The sequence below is a fragment of the Schistocerca nitens genome, chromosome 7 (genome assembly GCF_023898315.1).
Source record: "Schistocerca nitens isolate TAMUIC-IGC-003100 chromosome 7, iqSchNite1.1, whole genome shotgun sequence".
NCBI classification, from domain to species: domain Eukaryota; kingdom Metazoa; phylum Arthropoda; class Insecta; order Orthoptera; family Acrididae; genus Schistocerca; species Schistocerca nitens.
The window spans coordinates 295,971,368-295,989,737 of record NC_064620.1 but is presented as its reverse complement, the minus strand read 5'-3'; the positions used below and the strand labels follow the sequence as shown (position 1 = coordinate 295,989,737).

The following is an 18,370-nucleotide window of genomic DNA, read 5'->3' as shown; positions in this document are numbered from 1 at the left end:
TGGTCGCCCATGTAGATTCTGCACTCACGATTCAGGAAAGCAGCTGTACAGTGTGCCACACAACTCAGTAGGCACTAGCACTGACGGAGGCCTCCACTCTTGGATGCGCATGCAGCCTCTCTGTAATGCACTCTACCGGCCAGCAGATAGCTTATAGGGCCGGCCCAGCCAACCTCGCTCTCAGTCATATGTTGACGTTCAACCAGTTTATTGGACTAGTAGTTAAGCCACTTCGTGGCAAGCGTCCTCATGTACAAGTACTCTAGATGTAATGAGGTGATGTGTCTGTTATTATCTCTGTGTTCTTGCTGTCAGAACACACTAGCAAAGAGTAGGTCTTTTTTTTTTTTTTCCATGTGTTCTCTTGTGCAATTGCTTTTTGTGTCTTTTTGTGACATGGAGTCTCTGCTTCAAACGGTGGTGCAACAACAGATGGAACTTCTTACTATCATGCAACAGGCTGTGTCAGCATTGTTCTCTGTGCCTTCATCTCCAGCTAAGCTTGCTACTCTATTCCTGCTATCTGATGAGGGAGCAGAAGATTTGGAAATGTACAAACACTGCCTATGGCAACATTTCCACACCTTCCAAGTTATGGGTGTGTAGGTAAGTTGTGTACTGTTTCTGTCACAGATTTATCACACCTTGTATCAGGTGTTGTGGCAGTTGGTCACATTGCACGAACAGTCTTCATTCTCGTTTGACAATTTATGCACTTTACTGTCTTCCCATTATCACTGCCGCGTGCACATCATGGTTGCTCAAGTTGAATTCTACCACTACAACAAGTGGCCCGAACAGTCTTATCATTACTGGGCCACATCCCTCCATGGCCTTAGTAGCAAGTGCCATTTTGTCACAGGCAAGTCAAAAGAGTCATATGCAGACATCATGGTTTGCAAAGTTATCATCCACTCCATCCTCGACAACATCCACTCCACCCTCCACAAGGAAATCCCTCAACATGCCCTCCAATTATAAAACCCCTCCTTTGAAGAGGTTTTGACCACTGCCCAGTTGTATTACATCACATGCCACTAGTCAGTAGCAGGGAACATGGTTCAGCATTGTTGTGGTACAGGGTTGCCCAGCAGTTTACACTGTGTCCAGGGAGGACAATATCATGGCACTGCAAGCTGGCCAATCCAGTGGCTCCCGCACAGCGCATGATCAATGTTCCAGCTGCCATCTCTGTTGCCATAAAGTGCATCCTGTTACTCCTAACATGACAGATCAGTGTGTCCCCAATGCTGAGCTATCTGTCCTAAGTATCAAAAAAGCCAGGTAGTCTAGAGATCAACTGCACAGAATGCAGCATCAGAGAAAATGGCTATGGAATCCAGGAAGCATCATTGTCAGGGTCAGTTACAAATCAGGGTTCGAACAAGCTTTTTATTGAGGTTTTGGTTCTCTCATGATGGTTGCACGTTCAGGTAGACAGCGGCACAGCAGTTTCCTTGCTTAATGCCCAAACATATTCAGACTTCAACTCTACCGCTGCCGTCACTGGTAAACAGGTGCCTGCGGGGATAAGGTAAACAGCCAAACCCTTTGCTTAGCCAATTCACAGCTGATGTTACCTATTGATTAATGAGTCAGCCAATTACCTTTATTGTAATCCACAATGCTGGTTCAGCAAATCTTTTCGGGTTTGATACTTTTCAGGCCTTTGGCTTTTCAGTCACGGACTCCATTCAGTTGGTATCTGCCAAAATCCCTTATCAATCATTGGAATCTCTGTGCTCAGAATTTCAGAATATCTTTGCAAAGGCCTAGGATGCACCACAGACTTTCAGGCCTACATAACGTTAACTAGTCAGCTCATCCTAGATTGGCAGAGTCCTGTAGCCCTACACTCCCAAGTCAAGGCAGTGTTGGATAGTTTGCATCATTTCCTCCCATGAATAGGGCACACCCCTTGTCGTCACTATCATCATGAAATCCTCTGGTAAACTGCATTGTGACTTTGCAGCAGTTTTTAGATCACCGTGAATTCACAGTCCGTAGTTGACATATACTCATTGCCATGTCCAGACAAGCTGTTCACACACTTAGCAGGGGGTCAATTCTCCTCAAAACTTGATCTTTCTGAAGCATGTCACTGGTTACCCCTGGATGACAAGTCCACATGTATCATGGGTCTTAATACATATTTTGGCCTGTATCAACAGTTGATGTTTGGTGTGGAAAGTGCCCCCACTCCCCTCCCCCATCCACCATTTTTCAACACTATCTGAAATAGCATCACATGCAGTTTCCGATCACTAGTACCTGAATGCCAAGGACACAGTGTCTGACACACTTCTCAAGCAGGTTGTCTGCGTCGTCCAGCAGGCTCGGTCATCTCATCCTCTGGGCTGCACTTCTGATCTGCTTCATAACTACTTTGTCTGGTGCCATCATCTCTTGGTCTTCTCCACAAATAACGTAGCTCCCAGGGGGGGTTATTCTGGGGAGTATATGGCGGGAGGTCTTACAGCTGTTACTTGAGGGCCACTGGGGTGTTTCCCGTGATAAAGACTTGGCTCGAAGACAAGTGTACTGACCCAGCACTGACCAGAAGCTGGAGCATTTGGTTGCTGCATGTTCCCAGTGTGCTAGTTAACAGGCAACTCCTGAAGTTTCATTCTTCCCATGGTCCCAGCAATCCAGCCCTGGGAACATATCCATGTTGATTTTACAAATACATTTCTGAATTTGTTTTGGCTGACTGTCACTTACTTATTTTCCATACATGATCCGGTGCCTCTTGACCACCACAAAAGTCACAGAATTTTTTTTTTTTTTTTTTTTTTTTTTTTGTGGAAGGTCTCCAGGTTACCCTCATTTTTGACAATGGACCTCAGTTCCTGTCCCAGGCATTTCTGAGTGCATTCAGGCATTCGCCATGTTCGTTCCCCTCCCATTCAGCCTCTATTGAACGAGGAGGCCACGCACACGGTTTGCACCATTAACACAGATGAAAAAATATCTGCAGGACTTTCCCACTGAGGAGGCATTACAGTTTCTCCTGATGGCCTACCGGATGCGTCCTATTGGTTCTCGTAGCCCTGCTGAGCTGCTCTACAGGTGCCAGCTGCAGATGCTGCTCCATCTCTCCATCCAGGTTCTCACCTGCCATTATGTTCTGCTCTACGATGTCTCCCGCCAGGGACAGCACTGCGGATGCGTATTTTTGGTCAGTACCCCCACGGCTTACTAGCAATCATCGTGCATAAGAAAGGCTGCTGTGTCTACAACTCTGGACTGGTGACAGTTACATCCAGTGTCACCAAAATCATCAGCTCTGGGTGAATTAATGAAATTATAAACATTCTGAACGTCCTCAAGAGAACACAAATAGTTACCACACTTAAGCCAGCCATACCGAATAATATTCACACAGGTACTACCTGATTAAACTACTCAGCACAGTGTATAAATTGCTGCAGATGGTATTAGAGGAATTTTCACAAGAATAGAGGCTACAATCTAGTTCAACCACAACAAAGGCCATTAATGGTTCAAATGGCTCTGAGCACTATGGGACTTAACATCTGTGGTCATCAGTCCTCTAGAACTTAGAACTACTTAAACCTAACTAACCTAAGGACAGCACACACATCCATGCCTGAGGCAGGATTCGAACCTGCGACCGTAGCGGTCACGCGGTTCCAGACTGAAGTGCCTAGAACCGCACAGAGGCTATTAGTTCCCACTTCCAAGAACAGATTGGCCAACAACAACCTTACAGTACATTTTGTGAACATCATTCTTCCCTGTAATGGAACTCCCAACATAGGTTGGTATGACCCTGAACAGAACTTTTACGCTACAAGCAACTTCTAATGGACACTGCAGCAAAACTATGAATAAAGAACAACCTTGTGCAAAAATCCCCACAAGGGGGTTTTTGAGCTCTACTCTGGCTGTGGAATCTAATGCACCAAAGTGGATTGACTGAGCCCACGTAAAAAATGTCAATGCAGAACTAAAACCACACCATGTGGATAAAATCTGGAATAATAAGGTCTACACCTAACTATTTGCTCCCTACACTTAGATAACATTAAGATCAGACAGAGATTCCAAAATAAGATACTGGATTATAAGGCATAACTAGCAGCAGATATAGACTCTGATCACAATTTAGTAATAATGAAGAGGAGGCTGAAATTTAAGAGACTATTCAGGAAGAATCAGTGCACAAAGAAGTGGCAGAGGGGAGTGTTAAGGAATGAGGAAATATGCTTGAAGTCCTCTGAGGTTATAAATACTGTGATAATGGATAGCTCAGTAGACAGTTCAGTTGAAGAGGAATGGACATCTCTAAAAAGAGCAATCACCGTACACAGGTACAAGAAAGGTAACTGCAAAAAAAACGCAAGTACAAAAATGTGCAGGGAAATTCAGGAAAACAGAAACAGAAGTCACTTAGGAACAAAATAAAAAGGAAGTGCAGGGAAGCTACGGTGAAATGACTGCATGAAAAATGTAAGGAAATCGTGGGAGTGGGGGGCAAGAAAAGAATGTTACTGTCAGAAGGACTGACTCAGCAGACAGAAAAGCTAAAACAACCTTTGGTGAAATTAAAAGCAAGAGTGGTAAAATTAAAAGCAAGAGTGGTAAAATTAAAAGCAAAAGTGGTAAAATTGAGAGTGCAATGGGAATTCCACTGTTAAATGCAGACGAGAGAGGTATGCTGAAAGCCCCTATGAGGGGGAAGACGTGTCTGATGACATGATAGAAGAAGAGATAGGAGTCGATTTACAAGAGATTGGGGATTCAGTATTAGAAGCTGAATTAGAAAGAGCTTTGGATGACTTAAGATCAAATAAGGCAGAAGGGATAGTTAACATTCCTTCAGAATTTCTAAAATAGTTGGGGGGAAGTGGCACCGAAACAACTATTCACATTGGCATGTCAAATGTATGAGACTGCCGATATACCACCATGCTTTTGGAAAGACATCATCCACACAATTTTGAAGACAGCAAAAATTGATAAGTGCATGAACAGTCACACAATCAGCGTAACAGGTCATGCTTCCAAGTTGCTGACAAGAATAATACACAAAAGAATGGAAAAGAACATTGAGGATCTGTCAGATAACGATCAATTTGGCTTTAAGAAAGGTAAAAGCAACAGAGAGGCAGTGCTGATGTTGCATTTGATAATGGAAGCAAGACCAAAGAAAAATAGACATGTTCATAGGATGTCCTGACCCAGAAAAAATGTTCAGCAATGAGAATATATGCGTGATGTCTGAAATTCTGAGAAAAATAGGAGTAGAGAAAGGCAGGTAATAAACAATATGTGCACAAACCAATATGGAACAATAAGACTGGAAGACCAAGAATGAAGTGCTTGGATTAAAAAGGATGTAAGACAGGCATGTAGGTTCTCGCCCCAACTGTTCAATCTAAACATTGAAGAAGTAATGATGGAAATAGAAGAAAGGTTCAAGAGTAGGATTAAATTCAAGGTGAAAAGACATCAATGATAAGATTTCCTGATGATATTGCTATACTCATTGAAAGTAAAGAAGAATTACAGGATCTACTGAATGGAGTAAACAGTCTAATGAGTATAGAATAAGGATTGAGAGTAAATCGAAGAAAGACAAAAGGAATGGGGAGTAGCAGAAATGAGAACATAAGAACCGGGGCTCACAAAGTAGATGAAGTTCAGGAATTCTGCTACTAGGCAGCAAAATAATGGACGTAGCAAGGAGGACATAAGAAGCAGACTAGCATTGGTGAAAAGGGCACTCCTAGCCAGGAGTAGTCAACTAGCATCAAACATAGACTTTAATTTGAGGAAGAAATTTTGGAGAACGTAAGGTTGGAGCATAGCATTATACAGTAGTGACACATGGGCCATGGGAAAACAGAATCAAAATATTTGAGATGTTGCGCTACAGAAGAACACTGGAGGTTAGGTGTACTGGCATGGTAAGGAATGAAGAGGCTATCCACAGAATTGGCAATGAAAGGAATATAAGGAAAACACTGACAAAAAGAAGAGACAGGATGATAGGACATTTGTTAATACTTCTGGGAACAACTTCCATGGTACTACAGGGAACTGTAGAGGGTAAAATCTGTAGAGGAAGACAGAGACTGGAGTACATCCAGTAAATAATCAGGACATAGGTTGCAACTGCTACTCTGAGATGAAAAGGTTGGTCGGCAGAAGAGAGGAATTCGTAGCAGGCTGCATAAAACCAGTCAGAAGATTGATGACTTAAAAAAAAAAGAAAAAAAAACACCCTCTCCCCATCAACAACATTTACTCACTCCAAATACGATGGGACCTTGCTCTCCTCAGTAGATCTACAGAAATAGTACTGCCTTGTTCTCAGTTCTTCATATGTAAAAAGAGATGCCAATACAGACTTGTTCTACCAATGGGGAAAAACATCTTCAACAGAATGTCAATGTAGGGCCAATACACGAACAATTTGTCTTACTCTGATTAGTGATATAACTTTCTCACTGTGACCCAAGAGGCGATTAAATACATAAAAAACTGATTTGTGTCTTTTACTATTCATTTGAACTTGTAATGTTGTTTATTTTTATATACTGGCTGTGTCCGCACATGACCATATTTGATTTACTGTGCTCAGTTCTAAATAAATCAAATTATCTCAGTAAACTAGTGTAATTTTCATATCTCTAAGTCTCATGAAAACTATGATAGCACATTTTTCAATAACTGAATAGGGAAATGCTTTGCACAGGAAATTCTGAAATGAAATGTCTCTCTCTCTTCCCCCCCCCCCCCCTCCCCTCCTCTACTTCTCTTTTCTGCTGCCCTTCTTTCCTCCAAACCTGCTGATTGCACCTAGCACCCCTACCCTGACTTTAACATGTCCCTGCCTGCTCCCACAAGCAGCACTACACCCTCCTACAACTCTACCCTGCTATATTGTCTACACAGTGAATAGCAATCTATCCTTTTTGTAACACTGAAAAAAGATAAATAAATAAATTATGATCTTCATAAACTATCTCACATCCCACCCCTGACAAAGTAGATTTAAGAGTTATCAATTTGAAGAAATTCAGAACCTATGATGGATATTGTCTGGAAGTAAGTGCGCCAAGAGTGAAATCTGAAAATTATTGCACTGTGTAGTGCTGTTCTCCATGCAACTAACACGAATAGGCCTTAGTTTATAAAAGCTTCCAATAGTGTTATACCTCCAATTTTCAATGCTTTTTTTATGTCACACATGAATGTCAAAAACTACTCAATGTGAACACACAAAGCATTAGCATGTAATGGAATGTTACCTTTCTGACAGCTAAATAATATGTACAAATCTCATATAAACTATATTCCCTCAGTTAAGCGTGTTGTAGGTCATAGATACCTACTATAACATGGTGTAGTATGTATGGTGGTCAATAAACACAGTTTTTCAGTAGTTTTTGTTTTTATTTTGTAAGAAATTATGCTTCCTTTCATTCAATCCCAGCTCTTTCACAAAATTAGTACGAGTTTCTCCCTCCAACATCCTTGCCCTAATAGAGATTATAGGTACGAGGGTGATTTGAAAAGTTCTCGGAACGGAATAGAAAAAAGTACTTACATCACTAAATTTTTTTTATTTTTCAATGTAGTCTCCTTGGAGATTAATGCAATTGGTCAAACGATGTTCCAAGGCCTTTATCCCATCTCAAAAATGATTTTATTCCAGGCCTGCAAAATAGTTGTCAACTCTGGCTATCAATTCTTCATTTGAAGTGAATCTTCATCCACCAAGAAAAATTTTCAGTTTTGGGAAGAGATGGAAGTCTGACTGAGCCATATCAGATGAATACGGTGGGCATGGCAACAATTCATACCTTAGTTCATATAATTCTGCCACGGCACCAGCACATGTGTGCGAGTGCGCATTGACTTGTCGCAGCACCCATCTTGCAGAAGATTTTTCATGTCTAATTCTTCAGTTAAAATGTGATACACTCTTTCAGATAACATCTGGCAAGCATGAGCACATTCACGCACTTTCAATCGGTGATCCTCCATGACCATTTTGTGCAATATTGCAATGATTTCTGGACTAGTGACACATTTTGGCTGACCACTACGTGGATCATCATCTAAGCTCTCCTGACCAAATTTAAATTCATTCGTCTGCTTGGCAACAGTTGAATATGAAGAAGCAGAGACCCTCAGTGTATTCTGAAAATCAGGCACGAATTTCCTCTGCTTTCATACCTTGCTTTACGAAGTACTTAGTCACTGCTCGAATCTCGATTTTTTCCATCTTCGCAAATCACTACGCGGGAACAACAACAGAGCCACATCACTGCCATAGCTCTCTTCCAAGAGCACTGACATGGCACATGTTTACTGGCAACAGTCCAATAAATATCACATGAACAAGTCATTGCACTAGTGCTGACCTCTTGTGGTGATTCCGAGAACATTTGAAACCACCCTTGTACATTCTTGTCAATAATTAACAAAAAATATTCATTGACATCCACTCTGTTACCCACCCACAATAACTACTCACCAAATTAAACACTGGCTAGTAATGTTACCAGGCTAAATATTAGTTACACCCTTAAAAGAGCATACAAATCACTTTGGAGTGCTGTAGGGGATGCAGTGCTGGTGCCACATTATTACTTGACCCTTCACTGCTGATGTAAGTCATGGCAATTAAGTGACATGTCATGTTAGTTGATTGTATGGAATCAGTCCAGTAAGGTGGGTAGATATGGAGATGTGACGGAATGGTAGAAAGGAGCTGTTCTATTTGATCATACCCATGACTACCCCATGAATAAAGTTGGTGTATCAAAGTTGACTGTCCAGTACATCTATCATTCACAGCCAATAACACAGCATAACAACAGTGGTCATAAAAAAATCTTAATCGAAAGAGAATGGAGGCAAATGTCACACCTTGTAATGACAATCACTTTCAAACTCTTTTGGAACTGATGCTATCATTGAATGTAGGCCCACATCAATCAATTCTCAGGTGTTTCAAATGATGCAATGCAGTGAGTGCACTGGTGGCCCAATGATGAATTCATTGTGTGTGGGAAGTGCAGTTAAGGCTGCAGAGTTCTGTGACGTTTTGGGGGGGTGTTTGTTTGTTGAATGCTTACATCCCTCTTTTGATTACCACTTTTAACTACCACACCTCAGTTGGTTCCTGAAATCAACTGATCTTAATCCCACAAAAAATTTATGGAATTATTGGGAACATTGGGTGAAACATAGTAATTAACAGCCGCACAATTTGATAACTACAGGATGCAATCATCAATGTGTGACTTCAGCTGGATATGGCGTACCTGAAGCACACTTGGCTTTGTTTCTGGCCGAACTGATGCCATTGTCAAGACTAGAGGTGGTGTTACACGGTTTTAGCCTGATGTCTTCTAGGCATGACTAAATTTTTGTCCCCTGTACTTATATCTCCACAGCTGCCTTTAAATGAGGCTTCCTTGATATCAGAACCTGTATCATTATAAATGATTACATTTTGAGTTTCCATCATTCCTGTAACATTTCAGCCCTCCTTCAAACATCTTGTACAACATATCATTAATCTCATCCAGAATCTCCCTACTCTTGTCAAAAAGCTACAAAACGTGTTCAGTGCTGCTCACACATATGCGGATTCCTCCAGGACCACATTAGTATTTTCTATAAATCATGTTTACAGTACACACTAAGGTGTCAAATATGACAGCTGAACTAAATTTGAACAAACTTTCTAAAGAAAAATATTTATGTGACTACAAGTTAGCCATTTACAAGTCTGTAACAGTGAATTTTATGATTTTATCAGCAAGTTGAGAGTTTGAAGAAATTTAAGACTTGCATCTGGTTGTCATCAACTGCCAGTCACTCTCACATTAGCCACGAAAGGCTGAAAAAGACGTAATCAGTTCCACAATATATAGAGTGCTGTGAGTGTTCCACGCATATGTCAAGACCATGGTGACAGACAGACCACATTATTCACTGGTAGTGCCCTCGGTGGTGGAACTATGGAACTCAGCTGTCCTCAAGCATTGTCACTAGCTGCAGCCATCAGCATACTCTGTCTTCAATTAGAGCAAATCGTGGAGATGATAAGGATGTACACATTATCCAGCTGGCAGCCGCTGTCACAGCTCACCAGATTATTCACCAGGTACATTTCCACAGATTCTTTAATAATGGAATCCCAGAAAGAATTTGTGTGGCCAAAGTTACGGTCTTATCATGCACCACTGAATGTCTGGTGGGGATACAGTTTTTGGCAATAGTGGGCTTCTTTGGCTACAAAAGGCAACTGCAGTGTTGATATTCATTGGAGCATTCTTCCATAGTGTGTGTGGTTTGGCCAGACTTCTGTAGTAACAAATTGTCCTTCACTGAACCCAGCAGGTCCGCAGTCTTAAATCGTAGGCAGAAAACCAATTTTACCTGAAAATTGCAAAGGACTCATACTATGTTGTTGCCAACAAATGGCATGCTCTCCTCCTTACTCGGTTCTTGGTTTTAACTGATAGTGCCTTGTTAAAATGCCAGGTAGAATACCCCTTTTCCCTGAACACTGTCATTAGGGAGCAAGCTCTTGAGGCAAACTATCTACCCTCGAGAGTATGTGAGCTTTGTGTACAAGGTTTTAAGCACACTCACAGTTTGCGACCAGTGATGACAACTCGACAATTGTAAATACAAATCAGTCTGAGTGGGTTTGTGATAAACTGAATGCTGCAGATACCTTCTAACCAGAACATTCAGGTAAGGGAAATGATTATCTTACTCTAATTTCATTGTGAACCAGATTTTCTTATGAATGGAGATGAAGTGATGTATAAATTCCATTAATTTATCTTCTCCTTGAGGCAACACTACAAAAGTATTGTCCACATACTTCTATAATGCAATTGGTTTAAGGGCCACTGATTCAAGTGCAGAGTTACAAATGGCGATGCCATCAGTCTGCTCAAAATATTCATGGTTAAACATAAAACAGGTTGATGAAAGAGAGTTCCAAAGCAAAGTGGTGATGTCCCACCTGAAGCACACTACCAATGAGCGCCGAAGAATCTCTGAGAGGGATCTTTGTAAAGAGATATTACATCAAAGCTAACAGGTTAGATGGAAGAATGATGGCTCTCTGAGGCATTAAATTTATCACAAGACCACTCATACTGATTTGTATTTGCAACCGTTGAGTTGAGCTGTCATCACCAGTTGCAATCTATAGTGTGCTAAAAACCCGAGCTCACAGAGAGTCAGATGCAGATAGTTCACCTACAGAGCTCACACACCTAAATCCAGTGTTCAGGTAAAATGAATAGTATACCCAGCAGATTAACAGGTCATTATTAGTTAAAACCAATAACAAGGAAGGGAATAAACAGAAGAGCATGCCGACAAAATGTCTAGCTTTTCTACCCTTTCTTGGCAACATTTCATTTAAAATAGCAAGAATCCTCCACAATTTTCATGTGAAAGTGGTTTATGGGCCATCTTCTAAGATTGCCAACCTGCTGGGATCACTGAAAGACAATTACTGCAGAAAACTGGAATTTACAAAACAGCTTGCAAGTGTGCTATGGCTTAAATAGGCCAGACCACATGCAGCCTGGAAGAACGCTGCACCAAGAAAGTCTGTTATTACTAAACACTGTATCTCCACTAGACTTTTAATGTAGTATGATGAAACCTTAATTTTGGCTACAGCAACACCATTTTGGGACTCCATTATCAAAGAATCTGTGGCAATATGCGAAGCAGAAAAATCCGATTAACCATTACAGCAGCTACCAGTTGGATCTACATTTAAATCTACATGCATGCTCCGCACGCCATCATGTGGTGCATGTCAGAGGGTACCTTGTACCACTACTAGTCATTTTCTTTCCTGTTCCACTCGCAAAGAAATTGAAGGAAAAACAACTGTCTACATGCATCCATATGAGACCTAATTTTTCTTCTCCTGTCTTTGTAGTCCATATGTGAACTGTACCATGGTGGCATTAGAAGTGCTCTGCAGTCAGCTTCAAATGTCAGTTCTCTAAATTTACTCAACAGTGTTTGGTGAAAAGAGCATCATCTTCCCCACATGGATTCCCATTTGAGTTCATGAAGCATCTATGTAATACTCACACGGCGATCGAACCTACGGGTAACAAATCTAGCAGCCCACATCAGAACTGCTTTGATGCCATCCTTTAATCTTCTCTGGTGGGGATCCAAAACATATGAGCAGTACTCAAGAATGGGTCACACTAGTGTTCTGCATGTGGTCTTCTTCACTGATGAGCTACACTTTCCTAAAATTCTCCTGATAAACGGAAGTCAACCAGTCGGTTTTCCTACCACAATCCTCGCAGGCTCATTCCATTTCATACAGCTTTGCAACATTACGCCTAAAAGTTTAACTTACATGACCGTGTAATGCAGCATAGTACTAATGCTGTATTTGAATGTTATGGGATTGTTTTTCTTACTTATCTTCATTAACTTACATTTTTCTACATTTAGAGCACACTGCCATTCATCCCATCATCTAAGTCGAGCTGTATCCTACAGTCACCCAACTGTGACACCTTCCCGGACAACACAACGTCATCACAAAACAGCAACAGATTGCTGCCCACCCTGTTTGTCTCATCATTTATGTACACAGAGAACATGAGCAGTCCTATCAGAGTTCCCTAGGGCACATTCCTGACAGTACCTTTGTCTCTGATGAATACTTGCCATCAAGGACAACATACTAGGTTCTATCACTTACGAAGTCTTCAAGTCAGTCACATATCTACAAACCTATTCTGTATGCTTATACCTTCATTAAAAGCCTGCAGTGGGGTGCCATGTCAAACACTTTCCAGAAACCTAGGAATATGAATCTCCCTGTTGCCCTTCACCCAGGGTTTGCAGGATATCACGGCCCTTCATCCAGGGTTCACAGGACATCATGTGAGAAAAGGGAGAGCTGAGTTTCGCACAAGCATGCTTTTTAAGTCTATGCTGATCTGTGGACAGAAGCTTTTTCTGTCTCAAGGAAATTTATTATATTCGAACTTAGGATATGTTTAAGGATTCTGCAGCATACCAATGATAAGAATATTGCTCTGTAATTTTGTGGATCCATTCTTTAACCATATTTATATACAGGAGTCACATGTACTTTTTTCCAGTAGCTCAGGACTCTGCAATGGACAAGGGATGCACAACAAATGCAAGACAAGTAAGGGGCCATTGTTCCAGAGTACTCTCTGTAAAACTGAACTGGGATTCCATCCAGACCTGATGCTGTATTTGTTTTCAACTCTTTCAGTTGCTTCTCAATGCCAGAGATGCCTATTATTATATCCTCCGTACGGTGGCCTGGGTGCAGGTCAAACGACTGATTGCTTGAACAGTCATCCTGCATGGATGATTTCTTAAATGCATAATTTAAAACTTCAGCTTTCATTTTATGATCTTCTATTGACACACCAGACAAAACAACAAGTAACTGAGCAGAAGCCTAAACCCACTTAAAATTTTAAATAGGACCAGAATTTTCTGAGGTTCTCGGCAAGATCTTTTCCTACTATATGATGATGGAAGTTGTTGTATGCTTTACACATAAATACTTTTACAGGATGATGAATCTATACTTACCATCATCATTTGCATGTTCTTTTCTGAACAAAGAGTACAACAGTCTCCGCATTCCCAAAAATTTCCAAATTTTGTTATTAAACCCCAGTGGATCTTTTCTATCCTCAATCCATTTACTCAGCACAATCCATTTAAACTTCGGCTATAACTGCTCTATGTCCATCATATTAGAACTAAATCATATCCATTCATTTTCTAAGCACAAATACTCACCTGGCCTTCTTGATGGATTTATTAACTTCAGTTCCCACTATCACTACGACGGCATCATGCTCATTAAACACTTTCTCTGTAATGACCTCGTCCGTAAGATCAGCCTTTTTGTAGCTTCGAGGTACAAGATATTTCCATTGAGCGCAGGGCTGTAGAACTAGCTGCTCAAGATTGTTTTCGGAAAATGTGTTCAAAACTACTTCACAAGACTACCTGCCCTTTCCAACGGAAATGAATCCATTAATGTTCCAGCCTATAAATTGTAGGTTAAAGTCACCCCCAACTAATATTACATGATCTGGATATGTCAACACTACATAGCATAAACCTCCTTTGAATGAATCTCAAACTGTAACAGCAGAATCGGGGGGCCAGTAAAAACATTCGATAATTACCTTGAATTCACACAGACCTTTTACTTGCATTCAGATAACTTACCAGTCAGATTCAGTTTCAACTTTGATAGACAAAATATTTTTATCCACAGTAATGAACCCTTCCTCTCCTATGGTATCTACTCTGTCTTTTTGATATAATTTCCGTGATTCACTACATATTTGGGAGCATTATACTTGTTCCGAGAATAATTTCAGCACAAAAATTTTCATGGAGGGCAGTAAATTCAAGAACTTTTTATGAATACTGTGACAATTTATTGTTAAAATTTTGACTATCGAAGTGTCTTTACTTTGTACATTGTCTAATTTCAGTCTCCACTTATCAAATAGTAAGCATTCATCAGAGGTCCTCAAATACCACCTAGCCTAAAAGACTCCTATGTGCACTCAACAAGTAATCTGCTACTTGAGTATCTACTTTCTTTGTCTAATACACCCCTTATGTATCAACGGGAGCCCCACAATTCTCCACACTGTATCGCAGGTCCAGAAATCTGCACCCAAGAATCACAGATGCACCATGCACAATCAACAGCCTCAGCAGCCTCAGCCTCTATATCTCGAATGAGCCCCACCCCCAGCAGCAGACTTATCGAGCGCCCATAGGATTTCTTTCCAGTCCTGGACCCTGTTTTCCTAAGGGGCTCCATCACACATCTAAGGTACACCTGATAACTAGCAATCCCCTGTTTCTATGTTCCTGCTTGAAAGGTGCTGTAGGAGAAGCCACCTGTCCACCTACAGGGTGAATGGGCAAGGCCAGATGGCCAGCCTAGACACTGACTCTCCAACTCAAATGATGCGTCTCCAGTGAGGATGGATCTCCCTCACCAGATACACTGCAAGGTGCTTTGGCAGCGGATCCCGTGGATCCTTAGGTGTCCCATGTGATGCGCCAGATTCTCCGCCACCTCTACAGGCCAAGGGAATAGACGGAAGATGGTTGACCGCAGCCAGCCCTCCAGCACCCACATACATCCTATCCATCCTAGTGCTACTAACTATAAAAGTCCACAGAGAAAGCTACATACACAACTTTCTACTCTCCTGGTGTGGAACCCTATCATCTCCACAACTTACCCTAATCGAAGATAACATAGTACGCCAATGGCTGTAGCAAGGGATCATGCTAAGGAAAGCTGAGTTCCATAGTGTCACCCATGACGGTGCTGCTGCTGGGTAGTGTGGTCCATTTGTCACCATGATCTTGACCGATGCACAGATACTCAGACTGCACTACATATACTGTGGAATAGAGGACATTTTTGTCAGTATTCGTCAGCTCACAGTAGGATGACTGGCAGGTGCCCAGTCCAAATTTTGAGGAGTACAGTTAACAACCACCAGGCGCAAGCCCAAAATTTCTTCAAACTGATCTGTAACTGCCCCTTTTTTCTATTCATAAATCCCTTTTTGATACAGAAAGAGTTTTTAAGAAGAAACTGCTTCAATCTATATTTAAAAATCACACTGTTCACTGTTCAACACTTTATTTTTGGCTCAATTGTCAAAGAATTTTATAGCTGTCGATTTTACTTATTTTTCTGCCTTAACCCACCAACTAAAAGGAACTTCAATAGTTTCTAAGGAAAATAAACTATTACACAGAATTACCTTATGGGTTGCTAACACATGCGTCCACTGTACCAGCTCAGGAAAAAACTAAGCTTAGTTCAGTTGGTCACAGGTATGCATTTCAACCATAGACCCACTGTAAACCTATGCCCACAAACTGCTGTCCCAATACCAGGTGAGACTTCAAATGATGCCTCTCCAACTAGCACCCAGCTAACTCATCAGCCAACTACAGTCCCAAATGGGGCCATGCCAATATCCAGCACTAATTCCAGAGAACCCTATACTACTCTCCATGGTGCTGCCCAAAAACATTTAAATTTCCCCTCAATCAAGAGAGAAATGTCAGGCCCGCAGCCCTGGTGCTACTGACTAGGTCATCATAGCATACTACTACCCATTTTGATGATTACAAAACAGTTGATTTCAATAGCATGCACCACACACATTAATGAATGATAATGCACCCTGGTCTGATACTGATTTGATAATAGACATTCTGCTGAAGTGTGTAGAAGCAGGTTGCCTCCAGACAGTGCACTTTTCACCCATACTGGGTCTCTGAATGTCACTATTTCTGTAGATAAACTTCCAGCAGATGACACATTATAGAAAGCTTGTCCCATGGGCTGTACTCATGACCAGACATCTCAAGTAAATTATGGACAATAAATGGTTATAACCAGCTAGTTTGGTCACTCTTAACGCTGTTCCCAATTACAAAGGCCCACGAAAATTGTTTTTAGAAAAAGATATATATATATATATATATATATATATATATATATATATATATATATATATATATATATATATATATATATATATAAAAACAAAGATGATGTGACTTACCAAATGAAAGTGCTGGCAGGTCGACAGACACACAAACGAACACAAACATACACACAAAATTCAAGCTTTCGCAACAAACTGTTGCCTCATCAGGAAAGAGGGAAGGAGAGGGAATGTTCTCACCAAGTTTTAAACACTCTCAAAGGCCAATTCTTTCTGCACCAGTGTTGATCCCTAGCCCTACTGTCCCATTCACACAAGAAACGTGGAAATTTGGTAAAGTCACCTTGCTGACCAAGGAGCATGCATGTTACTTTTAGATCACCACATATCATCCAACCATGAGCAGAATAGCCTACTTTATTTAGCACTATTTCTAGGTTTTCATAGCTTTATTTCATATGTACAGAATGTCCAACAGGTATAGATGCATACATGTTACCATTGTGTAATAAAACAGCCTTTAAACTAGTTTTGGATGAATCAATAAACAGCCTTCAGTCTTCCTTTTTGTATTCAATACCAAACTCATTCATCAGATCGGGAACATCTGAGCAGTACACTAGATCACCTTCTTGTGGAAAAAAACTTGGAAAATTGCTGCTCTCTCTTTCTATACATGTATATGCTGGGTCCAACTGCCAATAAGTTCTTGTCTTTTAATCTAGAGCCAAGCAATTCAGATTTTTCTTTCGTTAAGCCCAGATCCATAGCCAAATCGTTAAGCTCGGTCTGAGTAAACAATTTGGGCTCTAGACTTTCTGTATTACAATGGAATTCATCATCATCTGGTTCATCTAAATCACATTGTGCATCAGAAAATACTTCTGTTGGAATAGAATTTTAATCATCTGGTGGTTCTGGAACCAGCAAATCTACACCATGCCCTACTGATCTACACCATACCCTACTGGTCGGATGGCGGACAGAAGGTTAGGGTAGCTTATTTACCTTCTTGTTTTTCGAATTATGACCAGTAATACTGACCAGTAATACCAACACTGCAAAAGCAGCAATCATCGGAATGATTTTTTGGCTCCCTCCATATCATAGGAACAGCAAATCTAAAGGCTGTTTTCTCCTTTTTGGACCATTTTCTCAGATCTTCAACAGGCACATAACATACCTAATGCAATGCCCAAGATTTATCTTGATCACCAAGTCTGGATCCAAAGTATGATAGATAAACCTTTTTATCAAAGTTTGTAATGTTTCTTTGGTGTTTTTTAATCACAAATTCACCACAAATATAACAAAAATTGTCAGCAGGGTTTTTACAACCACAATTAAGACATTGTACTGAGCACATGTACAGGAAACGGGAAAGTGAGGTTAGGTTGACTGTAAACAAAACACCATCTGTTAACACAAAAATAGAATCGATCTTTTTTTGGCAGCAAATGTTTTTCAGCAGTGCTACCAACGTCATCTACATTCAATACACCTCCTTTTTAAATTATTTTAAATACATAAAAGCTGTTAAATTCTTCAAAACATCACTTAATTTAATAAATTTAACTGAAAAATGTGAAGAAATGGTGGGTGATACAGTTTTTTAAGTATCATATTTGGATGTCCCACCCTAAAAAACATAAGAATAAGGTATTTTCAGCAAAAAAGTTTTTCCATCATTGGCCTGTGTTATCGTTTTGTGATATCTCGAAGTGGCTGTTCTTTTGAACGTTTGGACTGTGCTTGTAATAATTGACTATTGCTTCACTTGAATGGATTTCTAACTGGCAGTGACTCTCACATAACCTGGC

The 18,370-nt window shown here is 40.7% G+C and overlaps 1 protein-coding gene across 7 annotated transcripts in view; it reads right to left on the bottom strand.

The window, feature by feature from the left end:
• Positions 1–18,370, bottom strand: part of LOC126194626 (ral GTPase-activating protein subunit beta) — a 425,832-nt gene that overhangs the window by 304,838 nt on the left and 102,624 nt on the right. The window lies entirely within an intron of this gene.